This window comes from Podarcis filfolensis, assembly GCF_964270895.1.
Source record: "Podarcis filfolensis genome assembly, chromosome: 7".
NCBI lineage: Eukaryota > Metazoa > Chordata > Lepidosauria > Squamata > Lacertidae > Podarcis > Podarcis filfolensis.
This window is the reverse complement of record NC_139603.1, coordinates 5,257,624-5,280,647: the sequence shown is the minus strand read 5'-3', so window position 1 is coordinate 5,280,647 and position 23,024 is coordinate 5,257,624. Positions and strand designations below refer to the sequence as shown.

The window sequence follows — 23,024 nt, the reverse complement described above, 5'->3', positions numbered from 1 at the left end:
GAAGTTCTGACTGGCTGGTCCAGACATCCCCTTTTATGTCCACTCTAGGGATGTTGTACTTGACTGGTCTTGTGTTTCACATCCCACAGAACTCATGCACGATCTTGTCACCACTTCTCACTCCTGCTTTCTGTGAGTTTTCGCCGGAACCTGGAAGCTGTAGCTGTGTGACCCAGGCAAGCAAGTCCTCAGGCAGTGAAGCGGGCTGTTTCTCCCCTGGGGAAGTGTTGGCCGGGTGTGTGCAGGGTGTGGTGAGCATTTCATGGCATGAGGAGGTGGCGTCCACAACCCTAAAGGAGGCAGTGGTGTAGCCACTCCTGGGAAAAGCTGGTCCAGGGCCTAACAGATTATAACAGCTATCACCTGGTTGCAAATACAATGGAAGCTCGGGTTTCGAATGTGATCCGTACGGGAAGCATGTTCACAACCCGCAGCGTCCGCAACCCACAGCGCCATGTCTGCGCACACATGGGTCACAATTTGACACTTCTGCGCATGCGCAAAACCAAAACCCGGAAGTAACCCGTTCCGGTACTTCCGGGTTCGGCGCAGTGTGCAACCCGAAACCACACAACCCGAAGCGTCTGTAACCCAAAGTATGACTGTACCCACTTTTGGGAAAGCGGGATTTAGAGGGTTGTGTCAGAACAACTGCAGACATTCCTGGATGAGGCTGAGTATCTGAATCCATTTCAGTTCTGGGCTTCAGGACCAAATCAGCCCTGGTCACCCTAATGAGAAGGCAGTGGGAGGGCAATCGTGGTCAATATCGCAGTGTCTTTTGATGCCATTGACCATGGTTGTCTCTCTGGACTGACTCTGTGCAACAGGTATTGCTGACACTGTCCAATAAACTTTAATTAGTTTAATGTTAAGTAAACGTCCAGTGCGCTTCCAACGCCATAAATCTTATCTCAGCAGAGAATTTCGTGCAGCGGTTGAAGAAGGCAGGAGAGTCAGTACCTTTCAATGAAGAATCCTGGAGCGAGCACTTTGGAACTCAGAAAAAAAACTTTATTTACAAAAGAAAAACCCTGGCGATAAAGCACACATGCTTTTATCTCCGGCATAAAGAAAACTTTACTCTAAACTTAACTCATATCAGCAAACACGCCCATGGCCACAAACTGAGTCTGCGAGTCAGGTCAAGGGGGAAAAACACACGGGTGAACTGACTATTTATACAAACTAACTCACATTCCTGGATGCTTAATGACTTCCAGCTGCTCAGTGATTAGAGCGACTTGTTACCTCTTAACCCTTTAGTACCAACAGACACTGTGCTCCCACCTGTTCAGGATATGTCTGGAGAGTAGAACTGGGAGAGTGGTCTTTGGGCACATGACTTTTATGCTATGGATTGCCATGGGGCACTGTTTTGTCCCACAATGCCCCCTCTGATTCATTTAAAATATCCCCATTTATTATTAATCTGGGCATATCTCAAAATTTCCAAAGATGGTAGAGACAGGTCTAGTTCATTTACATGATGTGTATGAAGGACAGGAACCCCTTACAGGTACTCTGAAGCTAAGTCGGGAGCAAGGAGAGTTAGCTCACTCCAGCAGGCAGTGCATTTTATCTAATCATACCTTAAAAGGAGGGTTTCAAAAGCTTTTAAGTGTAACTGCTTCTTCTAAAAAGAATAAATTGTTGTTGTTGTTTATTATATCAAGTAGATGATGACTTTACTGAAACTTGGTGTAGTTTTACTTTGTACCTGAGTAACAATGGACAAACTCTGCGGGACAGCTGTGGTGAGATGTAATTGCTTGAACTGTGTAGTCTGAGAAGGGAAGGGAAGTGAGGTGAGGGGCTTTGTTCTTGTGTTACTCTCTGTACACTGTAAAATAAAGGAGAAAGGTGAAATAAGAACATTTTTTTAAAAATCAGCTGAGCTTAAATACTAGAAAGATGGAAGCTTTGTAAGTGTTAGGTTCTAGTTCGCTCCCTCTTGATGAGCCTGGGCCACTCATGGATCCAGCCTTCCCACTACGGTGGATGCTCGGGATGCGAACATAGCTGTCAATGTTTCCCTTTTTTAAAGGGAAATTCCCTTATTCTAAATAGGATTCCTCGCAAGAAAAGGGAAAAGTTGACAGCTATGGATGCAAACGTGATCCATGCGGGATGCACGTTCACAACCCGCAGCGTCCGCAACCTGCAGCGGCGCGTCTGCGCGTGTTGTGATTTGGCGCTTCTGCACATGCGCAACCGCCAAAACCCAGAAGTAACCCGTTCCGGTACTTCCGGGTTTCGGCGGTCCACAACCCGAAGAAACACAACCTGAAGTGTCTGTAACCCGAGGTATGACTGTAGTGCCTTCTGCCAACAGTGAATGTTCCTGAACCAGAATATGCTGACCACAGAGATACATATGTTGGTAACCACAGTTCGTGTAACATCCTTTATGGAACACACTGTGATTATTGCCAGACTGCAGTGGCCAAACTGCCCACTTCTGAATATAAATTTATTCATAAAAATCTGGATATTTCTCAACCAAAAGAGCAATTCTATTCATTTTATCTGTGCCTTGCAGGAGGAGTGCTTGGTGGGTTGTAGCAGCAAAAAAGCAATGGTGAACTATTTTCCAAAGGACATCAGCCTCCTGTTTCCGCAGTAGCCAGACAACTACCTGCAAGTTAACCTGCAAGTTAGGACCTGATAGCAAAAGCACTCCCCCCTCATAACCAGTGAATTCTGGGTGGAAATGTATTTGTTATTATCTCTTCAAAATTATCCTTCAAATACTTGGCTTTGTTTTCATGTTGATTGCTTATATGATTTGTTATATGTGAGAAAATCAATTTACATCATTGATAAAAACTATGAAAGTTCCATTTTAGCTGCCAAGAAGACCAACTCCTGTTCACAATAAAGGTAAAAAGAGAAAAGAAGGTAAAGGACCCTGGATGATTAAGTCCAGTCAAAGGTGACTATGGGGTGTGGCTCTCATCTCACTTTCAGGCCAAGGGAGCCGGCGTTTATCCACAGACAGCTTTCCGGGTCATGTGGCCAGCAGAACTAAACCACTTCTGGCACAACGGGATACCGTGACGGAAACTAGAGTGCACAGAAACGCTGTTTACCTTCCCGCCGCAGTGGTACCTATTTATTTGCACTGGAGTGCTTTTGAACTGCTAGGTTGGCAGGAGCTGAGACAGAGCAATGAGAGCTCACCCTGACCTACTGATTGGCAAGCCCAAGAGGCTCAGTGTGGTTTAGACCACAGCGCCACCCGTGTCCTTGTTCACAATAAACCTGGCTTCCTCTTATAATTTCTGGTGCTTGATTCTTCCTTGGCCTTGCCCCTTGAATGCCCATATCAGAAGCCAGAGTGACAATGTCTACTGTTTCATAGCATCCCCTGTTTCTTCAGAATGGATAGTTTTGTTATGTTTTTAATATATAACACTTTATTGGAAGCTGTAAAAGGAATATAGTTGCAGCAAATAATGCAAATAACTCTTCTTCTTTGGCAATCCCTTGTAGCCGAGTAAGATTGTCTTCCATAAACATGGTTTTAAGAATGAGTCTGTAAGTGTCTGTAGAGGCCAATTCTGGAACCATCTGTCCTTCCACAGTGGGGACATTGGTTTCTGGGTGGGAGTTGATCACGGTGTGGATTTGCCAAGCGTGCCTTCCTCTTAGCACGTTTCTCCCTTGCGTCCTGGAGATGATTTGTAAATACAAATAAGTAGACCATAACGGTCTTATGTCATTCACACATAAGGAAAGCCATAATCCAATTTACAATGATATCTCAGGCATGTGATTCATTGTTAGTGATCAATATGCATCTTCTCAGTTTGTGAACAGATTCAAACAAGAAAGAAAAGCAAAAAGAACAGTTAACACTGGATATCGCGCAGGCGAATATTTCTAGTGTTTTGGCTTAATTATAACAGGTTTGTATCTCAGCTATTACAGGTGAGCATCAAATCAAATGGTTGGGATATTCGAAATGATGCTCACCTGTAATAGCTGAGCATCTTTCTTGCAAAACAAGAAAGGCTTGTTTTGCCTTCATTGTAATTGGGAGAATTGCAGCTGTCAATGACTCACGGAGCAGATGTTTCATTTCTCGCTGCTTGGGGCCATTCACAAACCCTGCGCGCACGCGCACGCGGCGGAAGTCCTTTCGCCCCTGCTGCTCTCCCCAAATCCAGCCCCGCTTTCCCGGCTGGCTGCTGCCGCCGTCTTCTCCGCCACCAGGGGGCTCTGCGCGCCGTAACGGGCTGAGCAAGGAGCGAGCAAAGCAGGCGGCGACGCGCAGCGGCTGCCGGGGCCGGGAGGCGGCGCGCCTGTGCGCGCACGCAAGGTAGGATGCCCGCCTGTCGCATCGTAAGGAAAACTGGTTCCCCTGGATGGCGACTGAATAATGTTGCAAACACACCCAGTGACCCAGCTCTCCCTCGCCCACGGGCACGCGCGCGCGCGCACGCACAGCGATGCTGGGAAGTCCCGGGGTTTCTGCAAATCCATGGCGCCGGCAGCCAGCCGCGCGAGCGATTCCAGCGGCGGAGAGCGCCTTTATTGCGCAAGGCAGGAAGATGGCTCCGCGGCGGGGCTTCCTCGGGTCCTTCCCGGGCACGCGCTTCTCCCATTAAGTCGAAGGCAATGGAGCTGCTGCTGCTCCGGGCGGGGCGCGGGGATGTGTGGGGTTTTGAGGGATGTTGGACATTCCGCTCTCTGCCTGCCCCCAAAAACCCACCGCAGGGCCAGGTAGTGAAAGCTAGGTTGGGATTATACAATGCTCAAGGCAAGGCACTCCTGCTATGCTCAGACGCACGGACTTTTTATTACTTGAAAACGTGAGGTTCCAGAGCAGGGCGCTCCCTCCAGAGTTTATCTCACAAACATGAGGGGCTTTTAAGGCGGTGATGTTTTAGGGGGAAAGTAACTGTTTTAGGGGGAAAGTAACTTATGTGTTTGATTGGTTGCATTATCTTCAGGTAAATGAAATGTTCAAAAAGGACTTTAAAGAGAGGGGATATATAGAAAAAGAATCGAAATTCCAAACAGAGATAATAAATAACGATTTTAAGATAATGTCAAAAATGTATAAAATGCTATTGGAATGGCAAACAAAGGATGAGGAGATTAAGTCGGTTATGATACATTGGGCCAGAGACTTTGGTTATAATATACAACTGGCTGATTGGGAAAAAGTATGGAATGAAAATATGAAATTTACTGCATGTACGGCGTTAAAGGAAAATATTATGAAATGGTATATAGATGGTACATTACACCGGTTAAGTTACCCCCTCATCCTTTTCTGTTGCAAAGTTCCGTCTCCCAAGAACACACTTTTTGCAGTGGTGAAAGGGTCCGTGGGGTTCCTGCAGTGCTGGCTTTCATAGCAGCTGGCCCTTAGTTGCATGACAGACAGGTGAGCCTCTTGGGCTTCTCCCTGGGGACTATTCCCAGGTGACTCATTCCTGTGTCCAACAAGAAATGCCTTCCATTCTTTTTCAGGCTTCCTCTCAGTGTTTCTGGGCTCCCTTTCCAGATATGTTTTCTTAAAGGCTTTTGTTTCTGTGGCAAGCCTGAAACTGCTCCAGCTTCTTCATTAAAGAGAAAAAGCCAACCATAACACGGCTTGCATTAAAGGTGAGCCACACAGACTGCTTGGATTGCAACCTTCCATTGAAAGAGCTCTGCAGCTCACATAGAACCATCCAATTCCTTGGCAACCTGCCGTGCTAAGGCTCCCATATATCTCTACAATTAGCCAGCGGAAAAGAAAACGTGAGCCCTTAGCTCTGGGACTTATGAGGAAGAGAGGTCCTCTGGTCATATTCAGAGTGCATTTCCACAAACACTGAGTACTAGTCACAACCCACCTAGGATTGTGGCATTTAAGAGCAAGGCTTCCAGATGGGAAGATGCAAGCTCTACAGAGGCCCTTTTCCCATCACTGGTTGTTTTGCTTTTTTAAAAAAATGAAATAACCACTGTCAGTTTCTCTAAACACTAGTCCCATTTCAGACAGATACTTAGCCCAGTGGTACACTCTGCTCTATATGCCACTGCAGTTATTCTCAGTGGTTGTAACTGCTGTGGACACTCTTTCATGGTTTGGGAAGCAGCATGTATTTTTCTTCTCTACTACATGCTGTGGCTCACCCTTTAATTCAAAAGGCTGCTGCTGAGTGGATCTCATCACTTTGCAGCTACACAACATGCCATTAGCCCCAGCTTAGCACAAACCCTTTTTTCCGTGTCCATGGAAGGAAAAAGTGCATTCTGCCAGGTGACCCTGTAAATGTAAAACACACACACACACACACACTGGCACTTGAACTGGGAATTATCCCCCTGCCCCGTCCCAGTCTACCTGGTACACGGCTGTTTCCCTACATAGAGCCGATCTGTTTCTAGAACAGAACGCAACCTGGTCTCCGTGTCCACAGTGGCTCCCTTTGCTGCAATGCCCTTTCCCCAACTCTTCCGTTCCTCAACTTCAGAACAGAGTTTGTGATCATTTGGAGGTACTGGAAATAGTGGTGAAGTTTGACATCAGTCAGATTTCCCCAGCCTCACCCGAGTTGAGATGGATCCTTTGATCTTACGTTTTATCCTTCCCTCGCAGCTTTAAACTGGTGGCATAAGAACTGCTTTCCCATGACTTGCACAACTTCCCATCATAGCCAGGTTACAGGCCACAGGTTGGATCAGAGTCCTGGAGAAATCAATGGGAAAGAATAAATTGGTTGTGACTAACTTTTCACAACAAATTGGGGCCTAAGTCCAACTAGTTTTGTCTGGGTCATCTAACCCAGGAGCGGGGAACCTCAGGCCAGGGGGCCACATGCAGCCCCCCCCCGCCTACCTGACTTTCAGAATTCTTCCCAGAGCACCCCCCCCTTTGAGGGGCTTTGGCCTGGCCTGGCTGGGGTGTGACCTTGAACTCTGAGCAGGGCCAGGAAGGTACAACAAGGGTCATCTAGTCCAACCCGCTGAAATGCAGGAATTACAGCTTAAGAAGGAACAGCCTTATGAGGAACGGCTAAGGGAGCTGGGCATGTTTAGCCTGGAGAAGAGGAGGTTAAGGGGTGATATGATAGCCATGTTCAAATATATAAAAGGATGTCACATAGAGGAGGGAGAAAGGTTGTTTTCTGCTGCTCCAGAGAAGCGGACACGGAGCAATGGATCCAAACTACAAGAAAGAAGATTCCACCTAAACATTAGGAAGAACTTCCTGACAGTAAGAGCTGTTCGACAGTGGAATTTGCTGCCAAGGAGTGTGGTGGAGTCTCCTTCTTTGGAGGTCTTTAAGCAGAGGCTTGACAACCATATGTCAGGAGTGCTCTGATGGTGTTTCCTGCTTGGCAGGGGGTTGGACTCGATGGCCCTTGTGGTCTCTTCCAACTCTATGATTCTATGATTCTAATCCACGACAGATGGACATCCAACCTCTGCTTTAAAATCTCCAAGGAAGGAGAGTCTACCACCTTCAGAGGGAGTCTGTTCTTCCTGATGTTTAGTCAGAATTTCCTTTCTTCAAACTTGAATCCATTGGTTCGGGTCCTACCCTCCAGAACAGGAGAAAACAAGCTTGCAGTTCTTGTTTGTTTGCTAAACTTTCTTTTCTTTTCTTTTCTTTTGCACATCCATAATATAGCTCCAGTTTTTCCTTTTGTTAAACTAGATCCTTTCATAATTAAAGGAAACTGCATTGGTTAGTTAATTCAAGGGGAATGAAGGTTACTATTAATGAGATGTTGCAGTTCTCATGTTAACAATTTATATACATATTGACACTTAGTCTTATAAAGCTTTCTTCTGCAGATTTCTACAGTAACCCATATAAGTTCAAAATATATAATGTTAAATGTTGAGCCTCAAATGTGTTCTTAAATGTTTTACATTAGGCATAGGCAAACTCGGCCCTCCAGATGTTTTGGGACTACAATTCCCACCATCCCTGACCACTGGTCCTGTTAGCTAGGGATGGTGGGAGTTGTAGGCCAAAAACATCTGGAGGGCCGCAGGTTGGGGATGCCTGTTTTACATTGATAAAAACATCTATCTTGAAGTAAAATTCTCTTCTGTAAAGAAAAAAATGTTTTAAAATTATTGTTTGGCAGCAATCTTTCTCGATTCAAGATGGCCACCGATCTGTGAGGCAGGGTGAGGCAGCTGCTCTCACCATTTTAGTTTTATTGTCCTTTTATTGTTTTATTTTATTGTTTTACTGCCCTGTTTTATCATTTCATGGTTTTACTTCCTTGTTATCTAATGCAATCTTTCACATCTAGCAAATTTTGCTCATACTTTTGAGAGGTCCATCCCAGCTCAGTTTATTCTCTGCCTTTCCAAGTTTCCAAAATAGCTGCCAGACCTTTGTCCCTATAAATGTCATAGAATCCTATGATTTCATCTTGTCAAAGAAAATAAAGAAAAATACAAAAAGGAGTACTGAAATATATACATGACACCCTGGCCTAATTTTACCTTCCAGCTCAAAATTAGGAAAATCATGTCTCCATCTTGCATTAGGCATGTTCCTTCTCTGGCAGTTTCCCCCATCAAACTCAGTAATACAATATTCAGGCAGGTGTATATAGGATTGCACTGTGATCAGCAGCCAGCAACTGTTGCTATCCCCCTTGGGTTAAAAAACAAGCAAGCAGGAAAAGGAAATTGTCTCTGCAATCAGTAATGCAAAATCAAATTCACACCTACATGTGGTAAGAGGATATATAATTTAAACAGGCAAGTAAGAGCCTACAGGATAGCTCAGTCAGTAGAGCACGAGACTCTAATCTCAGGGTTGGGGGGGGGGGGTTCTTGCCCTACATTGGGCAAAAATATTTCTTCACTTTTCTTCTTTCTTCTTCTTTGGCGATCCCTCGTAGCCGAGTCAGATTGTCTTCCATAAACACGGTTTTAACAATGAGTCCGTAAGTGACTGTGGAGGCCAATTCTGGACCCACACGTCCTTCCACAGCGTGGACATTGGTTTCCGGGTGGGAGTTGATCACAGTGTGGGTTTGCCAAGCGTGCCTTCCTCTTAGCACGTTTCTTGTCCTGAGTTTGAGTGTCTTCAAAGCTCATGACACCTTTGGTAAAGGCTGCTCTCCAACTGGAGCGCTCGCAGGCCAGTGTTTCCCAGTTGCCGGTGTTTATACTACATTTTTAAAATTTGCCTGGAGACAGTCTTTAAACCTCTTTTGTTGACCACCAGCTTTCCATTTTTAAGTTCGGAATAGTTGCTTTGGAAGACGATAATCAGACATCCACACAACATGACCAGTCCAACGAAGTTGATGTTGAAGAATCATTGCTTCAACACTGGTGATCTTTGCTTCTTCCAGTACACTGATATTAGTTCACCTGTCTTCCCAAGTGATGTGTAAAATTTTTCGGAGACATTGTTGATGAAATTGTTTGAGGAGTTGGAGATGGTGCTTGTAAGTGGTCCATGTTTCACAAGCATATAGTAAGGTTGGTAGTACAATAGCTTTGTAAACAAGCATTTTGGTTTCCCTGCGAATGTCACAGGGACGTTCACATTTCTTCACTGCAGGGAGTTGGACTAGATGACTCTCATGGTCCCTTCCAACTCTATGATTCTATGACAGTTCTAACAGCAAAGTGTAATAAAGTGTAAAGACAAATTGTAATGCACATATTGTGAGCCATATTCAAAATCCTAGTGCAGCCTCAGAGGTGCTTTAATAACAGCTGTGACTTGGTTGTTGTTGTTCTTGCCACCCCTCTGATTTGAGAGAAAATGCCTTCGGGGGCCAAGTCAAACCGCTGGAGAATCACAGCGCCTGCTGTGGCTGCAGAAACCGGGAATTTATAACTGCTGCACCCCACATTATTCTTGCTGCATTAGCACCACCAAAGTGATCTCCTGGGCAGTCCTGGGCTGCCCAGACAACAAGACATGCCCTCATGTATTGAAATAAGCCTGTTTTCCTTTTTTTCTGTCTACCAAGGAACTTGTGTGTTTACCTAAGGATCTATATTTTCAGAAATAGAGAAGCAACCACTGAATTCATTCAGCAGTCCTGGGTTGCAACCAGAAGCCTGCATGGGACCTAGTAGAGACTTAGTCACTTTTAAAGTAGCCAGAATGGGGGTGGGGGTGGGGGTGGGGGACGTGACGTTCCTACCGCCAAGGCGTATTGTGAGCAGATCCCTCAACAGGGAGGCCATGAGTCCGTACTGTTCAGAAGACTGGATAAGCCCCCAGAGCTTCTAGCTACTACCTCACCATACTTGGCCATAGAGTTCACAGACAAGCCATTTCTCCTCCTCCTCCGTCCCTCTCTGCTTTTACTGCTCCCTCTTTCCATTGCCCCCCTACCCAACTGGTTGCAGTTGCTGCACTTGGGCTGAGCGTGGAGAGGTCTCTACTCATTGGAGCCAAGGAGTTGCTATGCTGGCATTCGTGAATAGTTTCAAAACACAGCTTTTGCTCTTGAACAGTCATACACTTGCAGGCTGCGGGGGGGGGCAGTGTGTGGGGGAGAGGTTGCTAAGAGAGTGCTGGATTTTTTCAAGCAAGTAGTCAGGCAAGCTACAGGCGGGTTGTCTCTTGAAAAGCAAAAAAGAGATTTGCTGAATCAGGGAAATACCACTGCCTGCCTTTGCATACTATTATGCTGCTACTTCCTCAGAGAGAAAAATAAATTGGGAGCTGTAACAAAAGAAACAAGAGCTTCCATCTTGCGGTAGGGCAGTCTGGGCATTGTTTTCTTAAGTAACCAAGAGTTTCCACCATCCATATTAAAAGTTAGATACCCTCAGTCTGGGCAAGTGGGAACCCAAACATGGAATATTTTCTTGGGAGAAGGGACAGATCTTAGCAAACAGATCTTCATCTAACCAGGCAGTATGAGGAGCCTAACACAAGGTTAAGCCTAGTCCTGCGAGCAAATTGTCAACTTCAGGTTTCTATTTTCAGCTTTTAATTAAATAAAAGTAGGAGAAAAAGAAAGCAGCACAAAGATTAAAAAAACAAACAAGTGATTTCTAGCTAACCTCACACTCAGTCAGTTCCTCAGTTAGTTTCAGCAGCCTGCAGTAAAGTGCAGCATCGTTTTATGTGCAAAGGACATAGAAGTTGAAGTTGAACAAGCAGAGTTCCTCAGGGCCAAGGGAGGGCATAACTAAACCCCCCCCATTTTTATGTCTCATGTTTCAGGAGGAGAAATGATGGAGGAGAAATCAGGCCTGAGATGGGTGCCAAGCACTTATCATTCATTACAGGATCTTAGGGAAACAGGTGTGTGAATTGAGAAGGATCTCCTCTTGTGTAGTTAATCTGAACGGATTCGCTAAGCAGCAAACATCCTCTTGCATAGACCCTGAGCTGAGCTCCATATGTTTTACAGTGCAGTGTCTTTGAGGAGACTTTGGAATTCTTAAATGACCTGAAAGGTTGGAGCTGGTTCTTTGACACGGGGGCATTTCCAGGATGGCATTTGTTCTCTTTCCCAGCACTCCTGTGTGCTACAGAAGTTTTGCAAAGAGATATTTAAGTGAATAGAGTTGCCAAACAGCTTTTTGGACAGTTGCTAGAATTCGAGAACAGAAAGCCAGAATTCAGCCACACTGCCTCCTTATTGACCAGTCCTGTCATGCAGGGAAAGAAGCTGGTCATATCATGGGGGGAAAGTAATGGCAAAACCACTGAACAAAATCATGTTTGGTTTTTTCATAGCAGATAAAGGAGACAGGCCAGTTAGAAATCTCTCACTCGCATTCCTGCACACCACACAAAAATGCAAGGATATATCTTAATTATGCACAAGGAGGACCAAACGAGTTCCCCCCACCTTTCCTAAAATTAAGAGGGGCTCAGTGGCTGTTTATGTAACACTCCCCGCCCCCCAGTAATTAGAACAAGAAAAAGGAGGAGGTAATTATGGAATGTGAGTTTGCACAAACCAGATTGCATACCTATGTGGCCATGGAAGTCTGAATCTTCAAGGAGTCTTGTTCCTCCACAAATTGCTAAGATCTCAGAGAAAGATCAATTCTTCTGGTGGGGAAACAAAATCTTACAGCTTTGTACTTACTAAACAAAACCAAATGTTTGGAGGCCAACGCATGCTACAGGAATAGAAATACATTCCAAAACCAAATTAAACAAAGGCCTGAAACCCCGTAGACATCCTTGTGCTGTTTTTATGAAGCATTTGGATTCTCATATTTCTGTAAGTTTAAACCAACTGTTGGAGCAGCCAATGTGCTTTGGCAAAAACACATTAAGTCCTCTCTGGGTCTCTCTCTTACACTCAAGCAGTCATATAAACATAATATTCTTTTTTAAAAAGTTTTGGAAGTAGCCCCCAAAGCAATTTTTCTCCTGTCTGTAGTAACAGGAGTCCCAAGATTCAAACCATTCCCTGAGGTATATCAGCAGAGCTGCCAGATCAGCAATATCCCAAAGCCTAGTGGTATGGAATGAGTTTGGTGTGTGTTTGTGAGTTTAAATCCGATTCTTTATAAGGGTACTGTTTTAAAATGATATTGTTCCAGCCAATTATAATGCTGAAAACTCCTAAAACTAAGATTCAAGGACAGTAATTTGTCTGGATTACTAGACCACTCCAGCAGCCAGCCAACCTTTCCCAAATGAAGATAAGAGCACACTCCTAAGACACCTTGGTTCCAGCACCAAGGACCACCACCCGGTCTTGCTTCCCAGCGAACCATCACACATTGCTGAAGGTTGTGTTCCACCTGCTGTATTTGTTTGTCCCACACTGATTTACAGTTCAAGAGCAAGTTTGTTTTTAGCTAAAAACCTACTTGAAAAACACAGTGGCCTTACGGTGGTCCAGTTTGCATGTCACAGTAAACCGTAGTTGATTAGTTTACCATGAAAACGTTGAGCTGGGCCACTTTGCTCCCCCCTCCCAGCCCACTGGAGAAACGGAGAGCTTAGCTTAGTGCTGTATCATCTTCTGTGGATCATAATTTGTTTCATGCAAGACCATGGTTTATTTGAAGGGTTCTAGATCATGCAGGGAGGAAGTTCCTCATTTCACACTTTCTTTTTAAAAATAATTTTTATTGCATTTAAAAAAAATACAAATACACAATTACAAATACACATAAAACTCAAACACACCCACAAAAATACATCTTCATTTCTTCTTCATTTACATTCATATTCTATATCTCATCTAAACTTATCCATATCCATCGTACATTAATTGACTTCTGTCTATCTCTTTACGGCTTCTTCACCTCTTTTTTATTTTCCCCTTTATTCTGTATTCAATATATATTTTACCTTTTATTTATTTCTGTGAAATTCAGTCAAAGCACAACCAAGTTTTGATTTGGGAACCATGTTTGTGCAAATGATTTTTAAAACAATCTCATTTCACACTTTCCACCTTGCACTTCACCTCTGCACTCCCTCCCACGAGCACATGGTATGAGTACTCCGAACATACAGTTCAGGCTCACGCCTCTCGCAAGTGTTAATGATTCAAATAACAATATTTGTTTTGCATTCCACCAAGTCCTAAAATACATTGTTTGTCACTAAGTCATACTCAGAGCAGGCCCATTGAAATCACTGGACTTACGTTAGCCAAGTCCACTGATTCATTTCTGTGCATGACTTCACCAGACACAACCCTATGTCACTGGAGATGGGGCAGCTGACCGAGGGCTGCACTCACCCTTGGTCCATCCTCTGTGGGGGCCAACCCAATCTCCCTTATGCATAGACAAACACCCGCAGGCAGGCTGAAGCACACAGGCTCCCTCCTCACCCGCTGAGGTGGGTTATTCTTGCCCCCACTCAGCTCCTCGAATGGTCAGACTAATGACCAGGTGAGATTTGCATCCCCATCATGGCACTTAGTTCCATACCCCAACAAGGCTGTGTTTATCTTAACGTGTCTCCCCCCCCCCCCGCGCTTTTTGCTCCTGCTGCCAAATTGATGGGATCTTGGACAGCTGGAAAAATTGACTTGCGGGGTAGTTTACATCCCCAAAATGAGGGTTGAGGAGCTAGAAGAAGCTTCTAAATGTCTACTTTGCAATCTCCTGCAAATATTTCTGGAAAAAAATTCTGAAAGAAATACTGTACTTGAAAAGATAACAGGAAAATGTCAAGTCTACTTTTGGGAAATTGTATGAGCTGTTATTTTCATGATTTTGGGAAAACTATGGAACACAATCCTGTTTTTATATCATATGAATGATATTTAGAAAAAAATGCAACTAATTTTCAGGGAAACATGCATATGGGTTATTTTATTTTATTTTGCACAGTGCCAGTGACTGTGGAATAAGCTGGAAAATGTTTCATCAAAAACTGCAGGTGCTATTAAGTGACCTCATTGTCTTGTCTATCAAGTGTGAACTTGCAGGAGAAATTTACTTTGGGGAAATAATCCACAATTTCACAATAAAAAAGTCAAGAAGAAAAGTTTTAAAGTAAATTGGTCAACTCAAAAATATATTTGCAGTCACATGATAGATTTTCTTTTTAAAATCAGCAGAAAAATATATTTATTTGAACCAACCAAAAAATACTCTGCAAGCTTTGGGAAACTCTTCAGGCTGGATGTTAAGTTAAACCAAAGTAGGGGTCGGGAAACAGCTTGGGGTGGGGTGGAGGCCTGGTAGAAATGCCCAGTATGGGCCGTGGTGTCATATCAGAAATGCAGAAAATGTAATTTCATAATTAAAACAGGTATTCACATGTGGGTTTCCTTAGTGGGACTGCACAGAGCCCCACCTAAGGAGCAAAAGTTACAGGCAAGCAAATCTGAACATTTGTTCCACTTAAAGTAAGTGGGACTTTTCTCTCCAGACTAATTTTCTCTCATGCAGGCCTGGACTATCTCTCATAATAGGGGAAGCAGTTAGGAACTGCAAGGAATCTGTGCCATCTTGGAATGCAGCTACATGAGGGCTGAACTTTTATAGACCGAGGGAGAGCAAACCAGGTGTTAATGCAAGTCGAACAGCAAGGGCATGAGGAAGAAAATTAGGGTGTCCTTGGGTTGCATAACTATTTTAACCCAGAGAAGTTATTCCAGAATGCAACTCTTTTGGTGTTAGTAATTTTATTAATGGACAGCTTGTATCAAAAAACGATGCTCTTTTAAAAACTATGTAGATGTTCGTGCTGTTATTATTAACTCATCTAATGTATTTAGAGAATCTAGTAACATTTGCCAGCTAAATGAGGGCAGATCTGACAAGCTTGTAAAATTCCATCAGTTTAATTTGGGTTCACATATTTAGTTTCTCTTTTCAGCTAGAAGAGCCATAAATAATCTAAGAGAAAGAAAAGTGTGCTCCACAGATAATCCAAGCTCCCTCTCTCAAGAATCTCTCTCAAGAGCAGACAGCACCGGGCCCAGCCTTCTGCAGAATGACATGGCCTTAGCTAGGGCACCAGACTTTTGTGTGTCAGTAAATTAAAGGTAGCCAATTGTTCAGTTTATTGTATTTTAACCCCCATGAGAGATGTAATTTGGATTTTCTGCCTCACATATCAAAATGGCATCACCTTAACAGAGTTGTGTGAGGTTAAAACATGAGGTGCTTGGAGAAGAAAAACATTGTACTCCAAAGAGCTCCTTGGAGAAAAGTAAAGATAAAAATGGAGTAAATCAGTAAATTCAAATTGTTGTACAACCCAAGTATTGCTAATTGCATGGATCCCAAAATGCACCTAGTCAAGCAAACCTTTAGAGCAGAGGCTAACAATGCACACTGACCAAACACAGTTTGCTCCCCTGCACTAAAAGAGACACAGCACATCCCCAATAAATACTCTCACCTATAATACATTGAACTTTTGTGCAGAAATCCACAGCTCACTTTACCCAGCAACTGCTTAGCATTTCCTAAAGGACTCTCATTGTAGAAAACACTTTACGATTCTTACTTGTAAAAGGTCCTGTGCATACACCAAGAAGCAGGATGGAACCCAGAGATGGGGTGATGTCGGATAGCTCTTGTAGAATGAGGTGTGTTGGGGTCCCAGCCGCCCAGTGACAGTGAGCTTGGCCTGCACCCCTAAGTGCAGAGTGTGGCCACTTCTTCTCCTTTCGGTGATGGTAGGAGAGCAGGGCCTACTTTCCTCACAAGGAAGTGAAACAACGAGGGCCCAGGGGGAAAAGGCCAGCTTCCATCAGCCAAGCCCTAAACTGCTGCACCTGCTCAGGGAGTTTTGATGGTTGGGGCTTCCCACACCTGCTTGAGTGGCTGGCTCTACAATAAGTAACCAAACAGTTAAACCCCTGTGTTGCAAACAAATATCAGTAATATCCAAAGGCAACACGATGACCAAGTACAACAATGCAATGTCAATATAAACACTTTATATAATCTATACAGAACATTGAACAATATGAAATATGCACTCTCTGCAAAACCAAATAAACAGAAATCTTCTAAATCTCTGAAAGTCACAAAATATGCACTCTTGATGGATTCTCTTGAAAACATAGAATCAAATAAACATAAGTCTTTCAACCCAAATGATTGAGGGACAACTTACCTTATGGACAATTTCTAGATCTGAAAAGGAATTCCTCTCTTGATCATGATTTTCATAAAAATGCTGACATGCTAGCAGATTCTCTGAGTGCCAGGGGGTATCCTTATCATATTGACTATAGTTCCAAAATCAAATCGCTTACTAAGGATCATATTTTGCTTCTTGGTCCCACAACTACCCCACGTGCTCAAAATCGCATTACGGGATCATTAGAATACACCTCTCATGCAGACAGAGTTATTAGAATAATGCGCAAACACTGGCATGTACTCTGGAATATACCAGGTTGTTTTGCATTTCCTTTAATAGGCTTTAGGCCTATTAAGCGTTTATATTGACATCGCATTGTTGTACTTGGTTACCATGCTGCTTTTGGATATTACTGAGTGGCTGGCTCTGGCAGCTGCTTTTTTATACTTATAATTGTGGTTGTGGGTTTACTTTTACTCACGTTGGATGTGCCTTTCCATGACAGGTGCAGAAGCCCACTGTAATGGCAGCTAAATCTAGCTTCCAAACCAAAGACAGGACAGCATCCTCCATTCTAGACAAGGTTATAGCTGGCTAACTTAGAGGGTGAATGGCAGGCTGTGTAGCCCACACAGCTCTGTCCTCTGACTTGCCACCCCCCCCACACTTTGCTGCCTTCCCAGTACCAGCCGCCTGAGGCAGCTGCCCTACTCTGCCTAACAGCAAGGCATGTGTACAACTTCTGCTCTGGTCAGACCTCACCTGGAGTACTGTGTCCAGTTCTGGGCACCACAGTTCAAGAAGGACACTGACAAACTGGAACGTGTCCAGAGGAGGGCAACCAAAATGGTCAAAGGCCTGGAAACGATGCCTTATGAGGAACGGCTAAGGGAGCTGGGCATGTTTAGCCTGGAGAAGAGGAGGTTAAGGGGTGATATGATAGCCATGTTCAAATATGTAAAAGGATGTCACATAGAGGAGGGAGAAAGGTTGTTTTCTGCTGCTCCAGAGAAGCGGACATGGAGCAATGGTTCCAAACTACAAGAAAGAAGATTCCACCTAAACATTAGGAAGAACTTCCTGACAGTAAGAGCTGTTTGACAGTGGAATTTGCTGCCAAGGAGTGTGGTGGAGTCTCCTTCTTTGGAGGTCTTTAAGCAGAGGCTTGACAACCATATGTCAGGAGTGCTCTGATGGTGTTTCCTGCTTGGCAGGGGGTTGGACTCGATGGCCCTTGTGGTCTCTTCCAACTCTATGATTCTATGATTCTATGTGCAGAGTTTGCAGGTTCATTGTGAACTATTATTTCTGTGCTGCTTGTTGCCAATGGCCTGTTGCGCTTTGCTTCTTTGTTTTATAGATTGCACATGCTTGGCTTAGCATACCTTTTCATTTGGTCTTTGGTTGCTTCATGAGTAGGGTGGTCATCTGCCTGAGATTCCTGCATTGCACGGGGTTGGATTAGATGACCCTTAGGATCCCTTCCAACTCTACAAATCTGATTCTGTGTGTTGCTTCTCAGGAAAGACACAGAGGATTCAGCTGAAAGGTTTCCAGGAAGGTTGTCAGTGATCAGGTGTCCTGCCTATACCTTTCCCTAGAATGTGGGAGGCCAGCAGCATCACCTGCCTTGAAGTTCCTGGGGGTGAGAAGGCCATTATTCTCAAGAGAGCAGCTCTGTAACAGAGCCTTCCCTTGACAAATAACAACAGGGATTGTTCTTATTTTTCACCTTTTTATTACAAGAGTGCATTCTCTTCCCTATTAATAAAACAGGATGGATAAATAAGGTCAAAAGTAAATAAAAATGGATTAAAGTCAATAGTCAATATAAATGCAATTCACTTTGCTTCTCTTAGTCCCACTCATCCTGACCGTAAAGCAGGCATGCCGACAGATCTTCAGATTTTCCATCCTCTCCTCACAATTTTTTACGCCCTTCCCTCCTGCTCTTCCTCAGTCTGCTTGAAAACTTTGGCTTGTTAAGCTGTTGTCTGGTATTTCTCCAACAGAGGCTCCTCTCAAAACATATTCTTGACAATAGAGCAGTTCACACTGTTCAGAAAACTTATTTCACAGGGGGGCCACTAGGGGGCGCATTGGAAGATGGCCGACAATACCATCTCTCCGACCCACACGGGGTAATTAAGAGGCTGTTATGGGAGTAGGCAGCCTCCCTTGTTGCCCCAAGGAAATGGGGAACACTGCCCTTGCCTGCTGTGCCCATAAATCACCCCCTAATTCGAAAGAAGGGGGTGAGGGCCCTAGGCAGAATGCCCCCGTGTGGACCTCGGCTCTCCTGGACGCTGTCTCTGATCGCGCACTAGTTGCAGCAATTTGGAATAATTAATTACAAAAGAAGCAAATGCACATATTTCAAGTGAAGAAGGGGAGTGAAGTCTGCTAATTTAAGTGAGCTCTGCGAAAGAAGACGACGAGCTGGAGAAACAGGAATATTTTACGATGAAGATACACCAAAGGCGGGGTATGTTGACAATGGGGCTGAATGAGGGGGGGGGACCTTTTTTACTTTCCTTCTATGTGATTTACAAGAACCCCTCCTCATTAGAACCGTCGGTTGAACTGACCCAAGCAGGATGATTAAGGTCTGTGTGGAGATAAACTTTAACCAAAAGTATGCTTTATGGAGACCGAGAAGCAATAAGAGCTTTTGGGAATGGCGCAGCAATTAATTCGGAGTCGCCATCTTGCCAAAGGATTTATAGCCGGGAGGAAGAATGGACTTGTTTTCAGACTGCATTCCTAGTGAATCTCCTCAGAGGTTTTGAGAAAGGAGGCAGATTGGTGAAGATTAATGACACTAAGACTGTTTTGATGTATGGAAGTGATGTTATATGGAAAACGTCTGGATATGGCTACTGGATAAAAAATAATAATATCCATGCAGGATTACAAACTGTTCTAACCAGCTTGTGGAGACTGTCAGAGGTCACAAAGAGAAACGAAAAATATATGAAAATAATAACAAGAGATGTGGAAAAATAATAAGAAAGGACTGGATAGTACTGTGAACATCATAAGGTTAGATTTGTGGACATTAAAACAGCAGCAAGAAGCAAGAAGTTGATTGGATCCCTTCGGAACTTGAAATATGGGTACCCCCAACAAAAAATTAAAATTCGGCTGTGTAATTTGGAATTTATGGAATTTGGTTTGATTTGATGTGATTGGTCGGTTAATAAAAAATTATTCTTAAAAAAGAAAAAAGAAAACTTATTTCACTGTTTGCCTTTTCTGTGTCTCTCTTTGTAGACTTTGGTTCATTGTTACATGGCTAAATACAAGGTACCATTTGGGCCATCCGGGATCTGTCACAGGATCCCTATGAGCAGAAGCAACTTGCAGGACAATGTGTCACAGAGAGAACCTTCCTGGCCAACTGTCCTGAGTCAGAGCCAGATTTCCGCTGCTTCCCTCCTGCTACAGGATACTCTCCAGGAAAGAGTACGCACTCCTTTTTGCAGCTTTGTGCTGGCTGAGCTCCACTCTGCTCTCTCCCTGGCTGGGGTCAGGTGTGAGGCCTTGATCTGTTTCTGATTAGCAGCCAGCAGCAGAGCTCATTAATTGTCCTGTGATCCTTGCCCTAACTCAGAGCAGCTAACTCCATCCAGCCAAGGCTGGGGCAGAGGGCCTGGGGAGAAAGGCCACTCCCCCCCCATCTCTTCTTCCAGCCGGTGCTTCAGAGAAAGACCCAGCCCCTCCCCCATACACTGCAACTGGAGCTGATTAACTTCCTTGGCCTTGAGGAACAAATCATTCTCCTCTAATCTCTCTCTCTCCCTCCTTTAGTAATTGCAGATCAGCTCCAATCCTTTTCACTAAAGTAAAGGAAGGAATCACTCCGTTTTTTGTCTGCTTCTACAATCTGAAGCTACTGATCTTCCCTTCCTTCCAGCGCACCAGGCTAGTGTGATGCACTGAATTCTTCCACAGAAATGAGTGTCCACAGAAATGAGTGAATGCAAAGGGTGATTGACTGCACAGGGCTCTTCAAAAAGCGTTCCCCAAAAGCCATGCCGATCAACCCAGGATGTACATTTGTGGTTACTATACTTAGCCACAATCTGTGTTTGACAGTGGATTGGGAGCGGGCACGAAGAAAGGCGCACCGCGCGCTTCTTGGCTACTTCTTCAGCGACTGGGCTAACAGTTTGGGGGCAAAGGAGGAGCCACTGTCAGCCGGGATGAGCCAACTCTGCTGGATGGGATGCCCCCCCTCGCCCCAATTAAGAAGGCAGACAGAATCGAGGACCGAAACTGGAACAAAAGCTTTTTTCAGCGGGGGTGGGGCGTTTAGCTCCGGAAATGCCCACCATTTGTCTGCATGGAGACACCAGGCAGCTGCATCCGCGGATGGTCACGAGGGGCAGATTGTGGGATGATCCCATCGGGGAAATATGGGGCTCCCAGCGCACGTGGCGCTTGATCTAATCTGCCGCCCACACAAAGGGTTCCCCCCCCCGCCTTTCCCGGCACAGAGCATCCATTCAGAGATGCTCATCCCCGCCCGCTTGCCCGAGGGAGGTGCGCGCCTTCTCTCTGCCCCCCTCCCTCCCCGGGCGCTGCAGCCCCCGACTTGCCAGCCAGCCGCGCTCTCACGGACAAAGAGCTGCTCTTCTGTTACCGTTTTGGATCTGGTCTGTGTTGGTCTGTTTAAAAAAAGGAGAGAGAGATTAAACCTTTGATCTGGCTGCGGAATTCCCTTTTTGGGTGGGATGGGAAAATGCGCCACGTTCTAACGGAACCTGTACGTGAAAGGGGAGAAATTCGGCAGGAAAAGCCCGTCTTGGCATGGAGAGGAAATGCTTCTGCGGAATGTCTGCCCTGTCGAGGGGCTGCTCAAGGCGCAGGAGCTGGTTGCACAACCGCCCTCTCACATCAGTTTCCCTCGCTCGAACCCCAATATTATTTAATGTTCATAAGCAGATAAGACAAGTCGCCCTTCGGAAACGGCACATTTATTATAGAACAGCCAAGATCACAACGCTGTGCGCTGGCGGGGAGAAAAAGCCGCGCCGACGGCGGCTGTGGCGAAGAGGCGCCTGTTTGGGTCAATTCTCGGGGCGGGGGGAGGGAAGCGGCGTTTCGCCCCCCCCCCCCCGCCGGGTCGCCTCCTGCTCCGGGCTCCAGCAGGCAGCGCTCAGCCTGCGCGCCCCTCGAGGCGTCCGACTCCCGCATCGGCGCCAGAGCCCGAGGAAGACCTCGTCACTATGGCAACAGGGGCTTGCAAGAAGAAGAAGAAGAGTGCGCGTGCGTGCGCGCGTCCTCCCTCTTCCTTCTCCCGGCTGCCTGGACCTCTCCCGCGCCCGCCCCTCCTCCGCGCACCCAGACACCTCCTTCGGCGCCCAAGGCGCAGACCGCGGCGCACGCCGCCTGCCCGATGCCCTGGAAGAAGAGCCTTGTATTCCAGGGCCCCCCTCTCTCGCGCACCTCCTCGCAGCCGCTGCCCAGCCCCTCTCCTCGCGAGGAGGCTGCAAGGGACTCATGGCGACGCGAGATGCCCGACGGCTTTCCTCTGTCCCGACCCGGCACCCTGGGGTGCCCTCGCTCCGCACCCAGCGAGCCTTCCCGCGGCTTCTGGGGGCTGAGCCTCGAGGACAAGGGGAGAGCGAGGAATTGTGCGGGGCGGGGCTTGCCTCCCCCCAATATTTTATTCAAGTTGGCACCTCTGGCTTCTTGTGCTCCTCACTCCGCCCCCACCATTAATCTTACCTGTTTTCGTTTTGCTTCCTTCGTTGCTGTCGGCAAATGGCATTCCTGGAAGGGGCGAGGGACGGGGATTTCTCTTCCGCCCCCTCCCCGTTATGCTCCCTGCCCCTTTTTGGACTGTCCTAAGCAAAGGCCTTCTGCTGAAAGGCGCTAGGCAGGAGCGAAGGGAACCAACCGCCCCGGAGCTTAGCCTGCTGGGGTTTTTTGGAGGGTGGGGGGAATAGTTTGAGCAAATGGTGGAGGGAGGCTGTAGGCCTGCAGGGAAGCTAGCACCTGGTGCATGTCTGACATTTTAGGAATTAAGATGGTGCTGATAGGCAGTTCCCCTCCCCCGCTTCTCTAGGACTAGCTTGATAAAGGACCAAACTAGGAGTAAAGACCTGGCGGTCTGTGGGGCAGACTCAGACAGCTACCTTGGGCAGCAAAATCCAAGGGGCGCAGCCACTGACGCCAAAGAAGTGGGGACAAATGGCAGTGGCTTCCAGGTTCCGGCAAGACCTTTCAAGAGTGGTGCAAGATGTCACCAGAACTTGGAACCTGCCACCGCACCGCGTGACCCCTGGAAGCAAGGCTTCAGCAGGGGTGGCAAGGGGTGGGCGCACACTGCACAGGGGGTCACTTTCCCGATTTTGCCTCAGGCAGCAAAACGGGATGGGCTTCCGCTGAGTAAAGGCAGCACTTAGCAGTAAGCGTTTCTATGTATTTTTAATTATTTGTGCTGATTTTCGTTGTTATGTAGATAATAAATGGACCAAATAAGTAAATATAGAACAATAACACAAAAGGGAGGGGGTTTCCTACTCCACCACCA

The 23,024-nt window shown here is 45.8% G+C and overlaps 1 long non-coding RNA gene across 1 annotated transcript; it reads right to left on the bottom strand.

Annotated features, from left to right (window-relative positions):
- Positions 1 to 2,200: 2,200 nt before the first annotated feature.
- LOC310767636 lies at positions 2,201 to 21,357 on the bottom strand. The gene is made up of 3 exons (XR_014550992.1): positions 21,085 to 21,357; positions 6,553 to 6,691; positions 2,201 to 2,638 (listed from the first exon to the last, which is right to left on the bottom strand). It is a non-coding gene; the product is annotated as an uncharacterized lncRNA (long non-coding RNA).
- Positions 21,358 to 23,024: the final 1,667 nt, after the last annotated feature.